Source organism: Ranitomeya variabilis, chromosome 2, assembly GCF_051348905.1.
Source record: "Ranitomeya variabilis isolate aRanVar5 chromosome 2, aRanVar5.hap1, whole genome shotgun sequence".
NCBI classification, from domain to species: domain Eukaryota; kingdom Metazoa; phylum Chordata; class Amphibia; order Anura; family Dendrobatidae; genus Ranitomeya; species Ranitomeya variabilis.
In genome coordinates this window covers 1,100,310,224-1,100,326,076 of record NC_135233.1, presented here as the reverse complement: position 1 = coordinate 1,100,326,076, position 15,853 = coordinate 1,100,310,224, and positions in this window count along the sequence as shown.

Below are 15,853 nucleotides of genomic sequence, written 5' to 3'. Positions count from 1 at the left end.
CATATACGATCCACCACACAAAGGATAAATTAGTGCAGAACACGAATGCAGTTCAGTAACTGGATAAATGTCCAAGGAGATGAGAGTCCAGTAATCCAGCAGACAGAGGATAAAAAATGGTCCATATGCTTCCCCTTCTCTCTGACATGCTGTGTTCACATCATCTGTTATGGACCTGGTGGTTAGGATCACCCGGAATGACCTGATGAGTAAACTAGTAATCGGAACAAGCTCTGGGAAAGTGGGAACTCTGCTGACCGCAAACCCTACTCCTATCACACACACTAGAAATAGCCGTGGAGCGTACCTAACTCTCCCTAGACACCTCTTCACAGCCTAAGAGCTAACTACCCCTAAAGATAGAAATAGAAGCCTAACCTTGCCTCAGAGAAATTCCCCAAAGGTAAAGGCAGCCCCCCACATATATTGACTGTGAGTTAAGAGGAAAGTCACAAACACAGGAATGAAACAGGTTTTAGCAAAGGAGGCCAGACTTCACTAAATAGTCAGAGGAAAGAAAAGGAAACTATGCGGTCAGCACAAAAAACTACAAAAAACCACGCAGAGTATGCAAAAAGACCCTCACACCGACTCACGGTGTGGAGGTGCAACACTGCACCCCCAGAGCTTCCAGCTAGTAAGGAAATATCATGATAGCAAGCTGGACTAGAATTTAGCAGTACTAAGAAATATATTCAGGCAGCAGTAACAACAAATGAACTAGCAGGTTCTTAGCTTCTGCTGGAGTAGACAGGTCCTCAGAGAAGTCCAAGAGAGATGTGAACCAATACTGAAACATTGACAGCTGGCATGAAGTAACGATCTGAGTAGAGTTAAATAGGGAAGCAAGCATAACAATAAACGAGGGCAGCTGAGAAAGCAAACCTCAGAGACCAGCAGTTCCGCTCAAAGCCACCAGAGGGAGTCCAAGAGCAGAACTAACTAAAGTACCATTCATGACCACAGGAGGGAGTCTGAGAAATGGAATTCACAACAATCATCATTCCACACAAGATTGATCTGTGTCTCACCTCCCTGATATTTACAAGTCTCCCTCCTCATTCACAGGTTGGGGGGTGGGTCACAGGGGCTCATTGTTTCAACAATCTAGTTCAATATGTCATTAGCATATTAGCAAACCACATTATTCACTGACCCTGTGGAGAGATAACAGTACAGAACTGTGGGGCTGATATCAGATGGCAAATAACAGCAATTCATCAATTGGCAAATAACTCATCCTACAGGAGAACACCATGATAATCAGTAAAATATAAATATACACAAAATGATACCCACATAACATATCACACCATGACATGGCATTTCTTCTGGCTGGGTCATGTGCTGTGCTGGCCAATACTTGGCATGGCTGAAATGTCTCCAGAAGCACCCACAGCCTAAACAACATTGCTGTCTGACTGCGTTGCAGCCTTTCAATAAACTTTATTTGGCATCCGAATACAAACAGTACAGCAGACTTTTGGGAAAATTCTTTGTTTGGAGTTGAGCAGCAGATAATAGTTGTCTGGTGCGAACCCTGAATTTTACAGTTCGAGTTTGCTTATCTCTACCTGACTTCCATGAAAGAAAGAATTGGACATCATGCATTATACACTCACTGGCCACTTTATTAGGTACACCTGTCCAACTTCTTGTTAACACTTAATTTCTAATCAGCCAATCACATGGCGGCAACTCAGTGCATTTAGGCATGTAGACATGGTCAAGACAATCTCCTGCAGTTCAAACCGAGCATCAGTATGGGGAAGAAAGGTGATTTGAGTGCCTTTGAACGTGGCATGGTTGTTGGTGCCAGAAGGGCTGGTCTGAGTATTTCAGAAACTGCTGATCTACTGGGATTTTCACGCACAACCATCTCTAGGGTTTACAGAAAATGGTCCGAAAAAGAAAAAAAATCCAGTGAGCGGCAGTTCTGTGGGCGGAAATGCCTTGTTGATGCCAGAGGTCAGAGGAGAATGGGCAGACTGGTTCGAGCTGATAGAAAGGCAACAGTGACTCAAATCGCCACCCGTTACAACCAAGGTAGGCCTAAGAGCATCTCTGAATGCACAGTGCGTCGAACTTTGAGGCAGATGGGCTACAGCAGCAGAAGACCACACCGGGTACCATTCCTTTCAGCTAAGAACAGGAAACTGAGGCTACAATTTGTACAAGCTCATCGAAATTGGACAGTAGAAGATTGGAAAAACGTTGCTTGGTCTGATGAGTCTCGATTTCTGCTGCGACATTCGGATGGTAGGGTCAGAATTTGGCGTAAACAACATGAAAGCATGGATCCATCCTGCCTTGTATGGAGCATCTTTGGGATGTGCAGCCGACAAATCTGTGGCAACTGTGTGATGCCATCATGTCAATATGGACCAAAATCTCTGAGGAATGCTTCCAGCACCTTGTTGAATCTATGCCACGAAGAATTGAGGCAGTTCTGAAGGCAAAAGGGGTCCAACCCATTACTAGCATGGTGTACCTAATAAAGTGGCCGGTGAGTGTATATGTGAATGCCTTTATTTATTGATATTTTACACTTGTATATATGTGTATTTATCGAATATTCTTACTCTGTTATTAATACTTTACTTTCGATTATCATTACAGGTTCAACTTCAGTCACCTGGTCCAAAAACCTGAACTTCGCACATATGAATATATTCATATCTTCCACGCACAATGACGTTGACATATCTTCCCACCATATTGTTGCATTGGAAGGTTTGAGTTGCTCCACGTAGAATTGCCGTCACCACTGCACACCTGTAATAGGAACCATGATAGGTTGGAGCCATTCCATACAATGATATATTCATATAGAAGAGGTCACTGGGCCTGACTGTTATGGACCTTTTGCCTGCTCCATGGAGGAAACTTCACCCAGTGATGGACCTCCCCCTGAGATTAGTGAAAGTCAGTGTCACATGGATTCAAACATAGTTTTAATTCAAACCCTTTAATTCCAAGGAAGATAAGCTGCTGGAACGTAGGAGTATGAAGTGAAGGCAAGAGAGAAGCCTGGAGGGAACAGAAGTGTCTGATTGTGAGAGAGGAGTATGGAGGAGACAAATTGGTGTGGGGGAACAGAGGAGAAGAGAAGAGACAGGGCAGAGTGGAGGGAACAGAAGGGTGTGGTTTGACTGAAGAGCATGGAGGAGGACATAGGAGTCTGGAAAGGATAAAGGATTCTGGGGGAGAACTCAGAGGTATGGAGACAACTGGAGAGTCTGGAGGATAGAAGGGTCTGGAGAGGACATAAGAACTGGAATAGAAAGAAGAATCTGGAGAGGATAGAGAAGCTTGGAGGAGACAGAAGTGTGTGGAGAAAACAGAGAAGTCTGAAGGATACTCCAGTCAGGGATATGCACAGGACAGAGAAGTCTGAAGAGGACAGAGAGTACTGAAAGAAACAGAGAAGTCTGGAGCGGACATAGGCATCTGGAGGACACAGGGGTCTGGAGAGGAGTCTGAAGAGGGCAGAGGGTTGTGGAAGGAGTCGAAGGAAGAATAGTGGTGTATGGAGATTGGAGGGAGTCTGGAGGGTGATAAGAAGTCTACAGGAGACATAATAGTCTAAAGAAGACAGACGAGCCTGTAGTGGACTCAGGAGTCTTGGCAACCTGCTGGCCGTATTTCTCCTGTTATACATATAGATTAAAGAAATATATTCTTGGATTTTACTATGACGTGGTGAGCGCCGGATATTTATCTCCTTGTGAGGTATATAACACATATTGGTAAATGAGAACCTGTAGCCGCTCGTTCTCACCTTATAAGTTCTCATTGTCGGATAACGAGTCTCCAACAAGGATTTCTGCCCCGTTCAGCCGTTCTTCACATTCGTTCCTCTTAGTGATGGTGATGTGGTTAATCTTGTAAGAACTCAGCAAGTCCACCCTCCACCAGGGAGAATAGTCATTGTTTGTGTGGGAACAGGATCCAACCGTGATACAAATCTGCATCCTGGTTTCCATCTATTGCGTTTATTGCCATACACAAGAAGCCATAGGACGTATCCATGTAAATCGAAGACTGAGTGGCTCGACCTTGGAGTGCGAGGTTCGTATCTGTCAAGAGAATGTGAGAAATGTTAGATTGAGCGGATTATACCAGTAATCTGCACACAAACAACATCGTAATGAACATCCAATTGCTTCTTAAAGGGATTTTTATGGTTTTTCTCCCTGAGTCCTTAACTTTATCATTGTCGCTTCTCCAGGTGTCTGCTGCTCTCGGCAGCACTGAGGTCACGTTGATACCACTGCAGCCAATCAGTGAGCTCAATGAATCAGGCTGTCAACTATGGCAGAGCCGCCGCACTTGTTGATTGACTGCAGCAATGTCGAAATTGCTGCAGAAAATAACAAAGACAGAGAGCAGCGGTGGAAGCTCGGCGCTGAACCAGGGGAGGGGGAGTAAAGCTCAGGCGTGGTTATGTGTCCCCTCTAACTGTAATATAGGATGTATACCAAATAGGCCCTATAATAATTAGGGATCAAAAAATAAGGACTAATCCGTCGAGAGGAAATGGATCCTTTGTAATTGGGTGGCTGAAAACAATAACAAAACTTTATTAATTAAAAATAAATTCCAATAAAATTACATAAAAGCCTGGAGATGTGCTAAAGCAGAGAACAAGAAATACAAAAATTGTTGGTAACATAACATTGGTTGTAGCGTAATAGAACCAGTTAGCAAGATATAAATCAATAAAATATTAATGTATCAATTAATGCACTAATGAAGTCAGTAATATGACCCACAAATATTAATGACACTGCATAATGACATAATAAAGCATGCAGTTGTGTAAGTATTGCTACACTGTTCTGGTTACAGATTGTGTAGAAATCTTATGCAGATCAGAGATTTTCTTCTAAATTGCTTAATGCCAGTCAGGTAAATCTCTGACAACAGGTATAGACCCTCTCATATATCAGCACTTGCTGCAGATAAAGTAAATGACAGAGAAAGATTACACTAATTAGAAACTAAATAAAGTGCATTGTAGCTGGTACGATATAATACCAAACGGCAAATGCCAGCAGTAATGGAACGCCCGCCAGGGCCGTGGGGTACTTGGTACCGGGTCCAGTACTTAAAGGGATGTGTCACGGCGGCGGCGACCCGGTCCGTGGCCCTGGGCAACCATGTTAAAAGGAAAGGTCTTTAAAAGTGATGATGAAATAAAGTTTGTTCGTGAAGCCACCTTTGGTATTCGGTCAGGGAAGACCGACGCTACTTAAAAGGGGTCCACTAGGGTGATGTTATGGCAGCTGGGATGGTATGGCTTCCCACAGGTGAAGCTGGGTTCCCAGGGCTCCCGTGTGTTTGGCAAGGATGGTGTGATGCCAGAAATAATCAGAGGACACAAGGTTGCAGTCTCTTTACCTCTTTACTGTAGAGTTCAGGCAGCCACAGTCCAGGGTACTGGATCGCAGGAACTGGTATGGTCCGGCCGGCTTGGAAGCGAATCCGGAATCCCCTTCACCAGGTGGTGTTGGATGCCTTCCCTCTAGCGCTGTGGTGTAGTCCCTTGCTGCCATAGGCCTCACATAACGTCCTCACGTTTTCTCTCTGTCCCACTTTTGGTAGGACAGTACCTGTACCACAAGTAACTTGAGCCTTTTTACAGGATCTCTATCATGACCCGGGCTCTATCTGCTACTGTGTCCTCGGGTTTCAATGGTGGACAGGTGACTTGAAGTCCAGCCGTCCGCCGGTTTCTGCTGTGAGACATAACGTACTGCACAACCTCGGTCTTCTGGCTACCGGTATCTGCGCTCAGCGTGTAGGAAGCTCAATCACACCTTCTCTCTCCAGCTCTTCACTCTCCTGTGCTCCGCTTCCCCACTCAGTCTCTTTATAGGCTGCACTGCTTTCCTTTCTTTCCAGGGGCTGCAGCACCTCATGTGGCTGCACGGCCCCAGCTTTTCTCTCAGACCTCTCTCCTCTGTTCCTCTGACAGACTGACTAACTCCTCCTCCAGACCAGAATATATCTATGTGCAGCACCCCAGGGTCAGTAATATCATTCTCCTCTAGGGGGGAGTGATGTTATGTTTGGAGGCAATGAAAGACAACTGAATCCAGGTATCACAAACATGCAACACATATCGCACTCCAGTCCACCAGGGGGAGCTATGCTCCTATTTATTAGGGCACTCTTCACTCTTAGGTAAAACTGGTGGCCTGGAGAGGAAGTTAGGGAGTCGCTGACTGAGCTTTACTCAGGTAGTTGGTCCCTGACAGGGGTGGGAGCCTGTCAGAGATCTAGACGGAAGGACACGGAGCTGCTCCTGCCCTTAGTGCGGCAGTTCCTAAGAACGGACACCAAGGAGAACTGTATTATAGAGAGTTTGAAGAAGTCATAGCAAACGAGTGGATACCAGAAGGAGTTCTGCCCTGCACAGGCTGCCTCCTTCTGAGGCGCAGGATCCCGGTAGCCAGTACAGTGAGGGAGCAACAGTCCTTTATGCCTTGCTCCAGAGACCGGCAGGACAGCTAATTTCAAGTTACTGATCCCCCCCTACACCCAGGAGGCAAAGTGGCACCCACGAGAGGCTGGGGCATGATAGAGTCCCTGTAAAACGCCTCAAGCCACCGGTCATACGGGTTTGTCCTATCCATCTGGGGGACAGAGAGAGAGAGATAACACCAATAACATCTACAACATCTGTGAGGACCTTATGAGAGGCTCAGCAGTAAGGTACTACAACACCACGGCGCTAGAGGAAGGCTACTGATTTCCACCTGGATAAGGGGACTCTGGATTTGCCTCCAAACCGACCGGACTCTGCCTACCCTGTGGTCTGGTACCCTGGACTGTGGATGCTGAAGCCTTGTTATGACCCCAATGGCAGAGGGTCTCAGGAATAATTGCTAAGTCTGCAAACACAGAAAACCAGCTCATAGGGCAGTGGTAACTGGGCTGACCATATATCTAATCCTAGCACCACAAATACCAGCAGCCGGGGAACGTTCCTACATTGATCCTAGACGTCTCGCGCCAGCCGGAGAACTAACTAACCCTAGAAGGGAAAAGAAAGACCTTTCTTGCCTCCAGAGAAAATACCCCAAAAGTTGGATAGAAGCCCCCAACAAATAATAACGGTGAGGTAAGAGGAAAAGACAAACATAAGAATGAGCTAGGTATTTAGCAAAGAGAGGCCCACTAGCTAATAGCAGAATATAGAAAGATAACTTATATGGTCAGCAAAAAACCCTATCAAAAATATCCACACTGGAAATTCAAGAACCCCCGAACCGTCTAACGGCCCTGGGGGAGAACACCAGCCCCCTAGAGCTTCCAGCAAGGTCAGGAATCACATTTAGTACAAGCTGGACAACAATGAGAGCAAGCAAATAACCCAAAAAACAAAGAAGCAGGACTTAGCTTAATTTTGCACGAACCAGGACCAGCAGATAGGAGCAAACAGAATGTGTCTGATTACAACGATGCCAGGCACTGGACTAAGGTTCCAGGAGGTTTATATAGCAACACCCCTGAACTAACGACCCAGCTGGGTGCAAACTGAGGGAAGAAAATCCCAGAGTCATATCACTAGTAACCACAAGAGGGAGCCAAAAAGTCTAATTCACAACAGTACCCCCCCCTTAAGGAGGGGTCACCGAACCCTCACCAAGACCACCAGGGCGATCAGGATGAGCAGCGTGAAAGGCACGAACTAAATCGGCCGCATGCACATCAGAGGCAACCACCCAGGAATTATCCTCCTGACCATAGCCCTTCCACTTGACCAAATACTGAAGCCTCCGTCTGGAGAGACGAGAATCCAAGATCTTCTCCACTACGTACTCCAACTCGCCCTCAACCAACACCGGAGCAGGAGGCTCAGCAGAAGGAACCACAGGCACAACGTAGCGTCGTAACAAAGACCTATGGAACACGTTGTGAATGGCAAACGAAACCGGAAGATCCAAGCGAAAGGACACTGGATTAAGGATTTCCAATATCTTGTAAGGACCGATGAAGCGAGGCTTAAATTTAGGAGAGGAGACCTTCATAGGAACAAATCGAGAAGACAGCCACACCAAATCCCCAACACGAAGTCGGGGACCCACACCGCGGCGGCGGTTGGCAAAACGCTGAGCCTTCTCCTGTGACAATTTTAAGTTGTCCACCACATGATTCCAGATCAGCTGCAACCTATCCACCACAGAATCCACCCCAGGGCAGTCAGAAGGCTCCACATGTCCCGAGGAAAAACGAGGATGGAAACCAGAGTTGCAGAAAAATGGCGAAACCAAAGTAGCGGAACTAGCCCGATTATTAAGGGCAAACTCAGCCAACGGCAAGAAGGTCACCCAATCATCCTGATCTGCCGAAACAAAACACCTCAAGTAAGCCTCCAGAGTCTGATTAGTTCGCTCAGTTTGTCCATTAGTCTGAGGATGAAAGGCAGACGAGAACGACAAATCAATGCCCATCCTAGCACAAAAGGATCGCCAGAACCTGGAAACAAACTGGGATCCTCTGTCAGACACAATACTCTCAGGAATGCCGTGTAAACAAACCACATTCTGAAGGAACACAGGAACCAGATCGGAAGAGGAGGGCAGCTTAGGCAAGGGCACCAAATGGATCATTTTTGAAAAGCGATCACATACCACCCAGATGACAGACATACCCTGAGACACCGGGAGATCAGAAATTAAATCCATGGAAATGTGTGTCCAAGGCCTCTTCGGGACAGGCAAGGGCAAGAGCAACCCGCTGGCACGAGAACAGCAAGGCTTAGCTCGAGCACAAGTCCCACAGGACTGCACAAATGACCGTACATCCCGTGACAAGGAAGGCCACCAAAATGACCTAGCCACCAGATCTCTGGTGCCAAAAATTCCCGGATGACCTGCCAACACCGAGGAATGAACCTCGGAAATGACTCTGCTGGTCCACTTATCAGGAACAAACAGTCTGTCAGGTGGACAAGAGTCAGGTCTACCAGCCTGAAATCTCTGCAACACACGTCGCAAATCAGGAGAAATGGCTGACAAGATAACTCCCTCTTTAAGAATACCAACAGGTTCTGTGACTCCAGGAGAGTCAGGCACAAAGCTCCTTGAAAGAGCATCAGCTTTCACATTCTTTGAACCTGGTAAATACGAGACCACAAAGTCAAAACGGGAGAAAAACAATGACCAGCGGGCCTGTCTAGGATTCAGGCGTTTAGCAGACTCGAGATACATCAAATTTTTGTGATCAGTCAAGACCACCACACGATGCTTAGCACCCTCGAGCCAATGACGCCACTCCTCAAATGCCCACTTCATGGCCAGTAACTCCCGATTGCCAACATCATAATTCCGCTCAGCAGGCGAAAACTTCCTAGAGAAGAAAGCACATGGTCTCATTACCGAGCAACCAGGGCCTCTCTGTGACAAAACGGCCCCTGCCCCAATCTCAGAAGCATCCACCTCGACCTGAAAGGGAAGTGAGACATCAGGCTGGCACAAAACAGGCGCCGAAGTAAACCGGCGCTTCAACTCCTGGAACGCCTCCACGGCTGCAGGAGCCCAGTTAGCAACATCAGAACCTTTCTTGGTCATATCCATCAAAGGTTTAACAACGCTAGAAAAATTAGCGATAAAACGACGGTAGAAGTTAGCAAAACCCAAGAACTTCTGAAGACTCTTAACTGACGTGGGTTGAGTCCACTCATGAATAGCTCGGACCTTGACTGGGTCCATCTCCACAGCAGAAGGGGAAAAAATAAACCCCAAAAAGGGAACCTTCTGTACTCCAAAGAGACACTTTGAGCCTTTAACAAACAAGGCATTCTCACGCAAAACCTGAAACACCATCCTGACCTGCTCCACATGTGAGTCCCAATCTTCAGAGAAAACCAGAATATCATCCAGATAAACAATCATAAATTTATCCAGATACTTCCGGAAAATATCATGCATAAAGGACTGAAACACTGAGGGAGCATTAGAGAGCCCAAAAGGCATCACCAAGTACTCAAAATGACCTTCGGGCGTATTAAATGCAGTCTTCCATTCATCACCTTGCTTAATGCGCACAAGGTTGTACGCACCACGAAGATCTATCTTGGTGAACCACTTGGCACCTTTAATCCGGGCAAACAAGTCCGACAACAGAGGCAAAGGATACTGAAATTTTACAGTGATTTTATTCAGAAGCCGATAGTCAATACAAGGTCTCAAAGATCCGTCCTTCTTGGCCACAAAAAAGAATCCCGCACCAAGAGGGGAAGAGGATGGACGGATATGCCCCTTCTCCAGAGACTCCTTGATATACGAACGCATTGCGGCATGCTCAGGTACAGACAGATTAAATAATCTTCCCTTAGGAAATTTACTACCTGGGATCAAATCTATGGCGCAGTCACAGTCCCTATGAGGAGGCAGAGCACTGGATCTGGACTCGCTGAATACATCCTGATAATCAGACAAATACTCAGGAACTTCCGAAGGAGTAGAGGAAGCAATAGACACCGGCGGGGAATCAGCATGAATTCCCTGACAGCCCCAACTTGACACAGACATTGCCTTCCAATCCAAGACTGGATTGTGGGTCTGTAACCATGGCAGACCCAAAACGACCAAATCATGCATTTTATGCAGAACAAGAAAACGAAACACCTCCCGATGTTCAGGAGTCATGCACATGGTCACCTGCGTCCAAAACTGCGGTTTATTTTCCGCCAATGGCGTAGCATCAATACCTCTAAGAGGAATAGGATTTACTAACGGTTCAAGAACAAAACCACAGCGCTTGGCAAATGACAGATCCATAAGACTCAGGGCGGCACCTGAATCCACAAACGCCATAACAGGGTAAGAAGACAAAGAGCAAATCAAAGTCACAGACAAAATAAATTTAGGTTGCAAATTACCAATGGCGACAGGACTAACAACCCTTGTTAGGCGTTTAGAGCATGCTGATATAACATGTGTAGAATCACCACAGTAAAAACACAACCCATTCTGACGTCTATGATTTTTCCGTTCATTTCTAGTCTGAATTCTATCACATTGCATTAAATCAGGTGTTTGTTCAGACAACACCAGCAGAGGATTAGCGGTTTTGCGCTCCCGCAAACGCCGGTCAATTTGAATAGCAAGCGCCATAGAATCATTCAGACTTGTAGGAATGGGGAAACCCACCATCACATTCTTAATGGCTTCAGAAAGGCCATTTCTGAAATTTGCGGCCAGAGCACACTCATTCCACTGAGTAAGCACGGACCATTTCCGAAATTTTTGGCAATACACTTCAGCTTCATCCTGACAATGAGAAATAGCCAGCAAGGCTTTTTCTGCCTGAATTTCAAGATTGGGTTCCTCGTAAAGCAATCCGAGCGCCAGAAAAAACGCATCAATATTTGCCAATGCCGGATCTCCTGGCGCTAGCGAGAAAGCCCAATCCTGAGGGTCGCCCCGCAAAAAAGAAATAACAATTTTAACTTGCTGAGCTGAATCTCCAGATGAACGGGGTCTCAGAGAAAGAAACAATTTACAATTATTCTTGAAATTCCTAAACCTAAATCGGTCTCCAGAAAACAATTCCGGAATAGGTATTTTAGGTTCAGACATAGGACTACTGGTAACAAAATCTTGTATGCCCTGCACACGAGCTGCCAGCTGGTTTACACTTGTAATCAAGGTCTGGACATTCATGTCTGCAGCAAGCTCAGCCACTCAAAGGTAAAGGGGAGAAAGAGAGGAAAAAAAAAAAAAACTCAGAATTTCCTTTCTTATTATCCCACTTCTGCAATGCATTAAACATTCAATGTTGGCCTGGCATACTGTTATGACCCCAATGGCAGAGGGTCTCAGGAATAATTGCTAAGTCTGCAAACACAGAAAACCAGCTCATAGGGCAGTGGTAACTGGGCTGACCATATATCTAATCCTAGCACCACAAATACCAGCAGCCGGGGAACGTTCCTACGTTGATCCTAGACGTCTCGCGCCAGCCGGAGAACTAACTAACCCTAGAAGGGAAAAGAAAGACCTTTCTTGCCTCCAGAGAAAATACCCCAAAAGTTGGATAGAAGCCCCCAACAAATAATAACGGTGAGGTAAGAGGAAAAGACAAACATAAGAATGAGCTAGGAATTTAGCAAAGAGAGGCCCACTAGCTAATAGCAGAATATAGAAAGATAACTTATATGGTCAGCAAAAAACCCTATCAAAAATATCCACACTGGAAATTCAAGAACCCCCGAACCGTCTAACGGCCCGGGGGGAGAACACCAGCCCCCTAGAGCTTCCAGCAAGGTCAGGAATCACATTTAGTACAAGCTGGACAAAAATGAGAGCAAGCAAATAACCCAAAAAACAAAGAAGCAGGACTTAGCTTAATTTTGCACGAACCAGGACCAGCAGATAGGAGCAAACAGAATGTGTCTGATTACAACGATGCCAGGCACTGGACTAAGGTTCCAGGAGGTTTATATAGCAACACCCCTGAACTAACGACCCAGCTGGGTGCAAACTGAGGGAAGAAAATCCCAGAGTCATATCACTAGTAACCACAAGAGGGAGCCAAAAAGTCTAATTCACAACAAGCCTTCAGTAAAGGTAAAGAGAGCAACCTTGTGTAATCGTTCTTCACTGCGCCTCTCACCATCCACCATCTACATACTGGGAAGCCCTGGGGATACACTTCACCTGTGGGAAGGTATACCATCTAGCTGCCATAACATCACCCCAGCGGACCCTTTAAAGCAGCATCGGTCACCCTGACCAAACACCACAGGTGGCGTCACAAACACTTCCCCTGTAAAGACCTTTCCCCCTTTAACACGGACGTCCCTAGGGCCACGGACCGGGTCAGCCACCGTGACATCCCTCTTGAGAACTGAAGGACCCGGTACCGAGTACCCCTTGCCTCAGACGGGGCGACCCATATATATATAGGGAAGCTCCCCTGAAACCGGGTTCAGAGCTCACCCTTCTGGCCTGGAGTCAGAACAGTGTTGTATGTGCTGATTACCTGATAAAAGGAATCCTTCCTCGCTTCCAAGAATGACATCACTCTCCCCGTGAGGAAAGCAATGCCACTGTAACAACCAGGGATCTGGGGTGTTACAGTAACATCATGAAGCGCGTTTCGTCTTCTTCATAAGACGTGCATCAAAGACAATGTAAACATGATTCTTTAATCCAGTATAAATTATAGTTATTTTTCTTTTAAATGTTTTTTAAAATAAAATTTTAAGAAATTTTTCCATAATCTTTTTTTTATTTTTTTATTTTTTTAAGCATTAATGGAGTTACAGGTGGTCTTCATTTTTGCAAAGTGACTTTACATTTTTAGTCAGGACCAGTATTAACAATTTTGGAAAAAAAGAAAAAAAAAAAAGGAGCATGAACCGCACATCCCAAAATCATACGTTGATCTAAAGCCGCTAGGCAAAAATTTATATAACTGAACATGAGGTTTTCAGTTTAACATTCTGATCAGACTGTATGAAGCCCACTGCCACGTCATCGCAAACCTCGTAGTGGGTCCTACCGCCCTAACGGAACGGAGCTGTGCGGCGCCCACCGCCACAGCGGCAATGCACCAGCAGGGCAGATGGCCTGTTGCCTCACAGCACCCATGTTGCAAGACTGAGTCCCCATGACTCCAGACCGCGCCGCCCCACCAGCACAAAACCGCAGCAACAATGGCCACCACACAGCCCCAGCACCAAAAATGAAAGGAGCACTGAAACTCACCTTCCTCCAGCTCTTCAGTGAGAGCCAAAATGGGCTAGACCCCTTACATTGCAGTCTCCTGCTAATTAAAATCATCAAGAGAATGCTAATAGTGTGCAAAGCAGTCATCAAAGCAAAAGGTGGCTACTTTGAAGAACCTAGAATATAAGACATAATTTCAGTTGTTTCACACTTTTTTGTTAAGTATATAATTCCACATGTGTTAATTCATAGTTTTGATGCCTTCAGTGTGAATGTACAATTTTCAGTCATGAAAATACAGAAAAATCTTTAAATGAAAAGGTGTGTCCAAACTTTTGGTCTGTACTGTATGTATATTTTTCTATGGGAGTGGAGCGGCCCCCAGATGCAGGACAGCGGGGTACTCGGATCCAGGTCTCTCTCGGTTCTGAGGATGTCACGGTGGCCCGACCCGGTCCGTGGTCCTGCTAAGGGGCGCCCAATAAAAGGTGTAGGTGGAGGTGTAGGTCACAGTAAATAACGAGGACACAGGGTTGCAGTCTCTTTACCTCTTTACTGAAGGCTTCGGCATCCACATTCCAGAGCACTGCTAACAGGGCTGGCTGAGACCGGCCGGTCTGAAGGCACCTCCAGAGTTCCCTTTGCAGGTGGAAATCAGTGCCTACCTACTAGCGCCTGGGTGTTGTAGTACTTCCCTAAGCACCACGGGATAGTCCTCACAACTGTTGTGTCTGTTTCTGTTCTCTCTCTCTGTCCCCCAGATGATATGGATAGGACACACCCGTATGACGGGGTAGGCCTGGAGCTATTTTATAGAGACCCTAGAGATGCCCCTCTCCCACAATTGCCTCCATTGTCTTCATTAGGTGCTTAAGGTGAGGCAGCCAACCTATAATTAACTGTCCTGCCGTTGGTTTGAAGAAATGCTTGGAGCCCAATACTTCCTCGGCGTTCCGGCCACCGGCTACGCGCCTCAGTAGGATGTTGCCGATCTCGGGGCACGACTCCTACTGGTTCTATCGCCTTTGTGCTGTGATCTCGTTTCTCACTTCTCCACAATAAACCTCGCTTCTTATCCTTTCTTAAGATACCGCCGCAATGAGGTGAAGGCACGGCTCCGTAACAATCTGTCCTGTGCTAGGCCACTGTCAGGATCCAACCCCTGACAGAGACCCCCTGAATCTTCCCAAGTAGCGCTCTCCTCTCACTAGTTGCTACCTGGGCAAAACCCAGTCAGCTTCTCCCTAACTTCCTATCCAACCCCCAGTTTTACCAGAGTGTGAGGAGTGGCCTAATACATAGAACCGTTTGCTCCCCCTGGTGGCCGGAGTGTGAAGTGTAGTGTGTGACTGTGATACCTGGTCAGGTGAACTCCTTTAGTGCAATCAGACGTAACATCACTCCCCTTAGTGGCAGAGCGACAGTACTGCAACGACCAGGACTCTGGGGCGCTGCAGGAGTTTTTTAAGAATTCCAAAAGGAATACATGATGGGATAATTGTTGCGAAAGATTTTTTTCATGTTTCATAAGGGAAGTATTTTCATGCACTTTAAATGCAGTACAGACCAAAAGTTTGGACACACCTTCTCATTTAAAGATTTTTGTGTATTTTCAGGACTATGAAAATTGTACATTCACGCTGAAGGCATCAAAACTATGAATGAACACATGTGGAATTATATACTTAACAAAAAAGTGTGAAACAACTGAAATTATGTCTTATATTCTTGTTTCTTCAAAGTAGCCACCTTTTGCTTTGATGTTTGCTTTGTACACTCTTGTAGTGTTGAGCAATACCGTCCGATACTTGAAAGTATCGCCGATACCGATACCCGATACCAATACAAGTCAATGGGACACCAAGTATCGGACGGTATCCTGATGGTTCCCAGGGTCTGAAGGAGAGGAAACTCTCCTTCAGGCCCTGGGATCCATATTAATGTGTAAAATAAAGAATTAAAATAAAAAATATTGATATACTCACCTGTCCGGAGGCCCCCGCACCTCACCACTGTTAACCGGCAGCCTTCTTTGCTTAAAATGAGCGCGTTAAGGGCCTTCCATGACGTCACGGCTTCTGATTGGTCGCGTGCCGCTCATGTGACCGCCACGCGACCAATCACAAGCCGTGACGTCATTCTCAGGTCCTAAATTCCGAATTCTA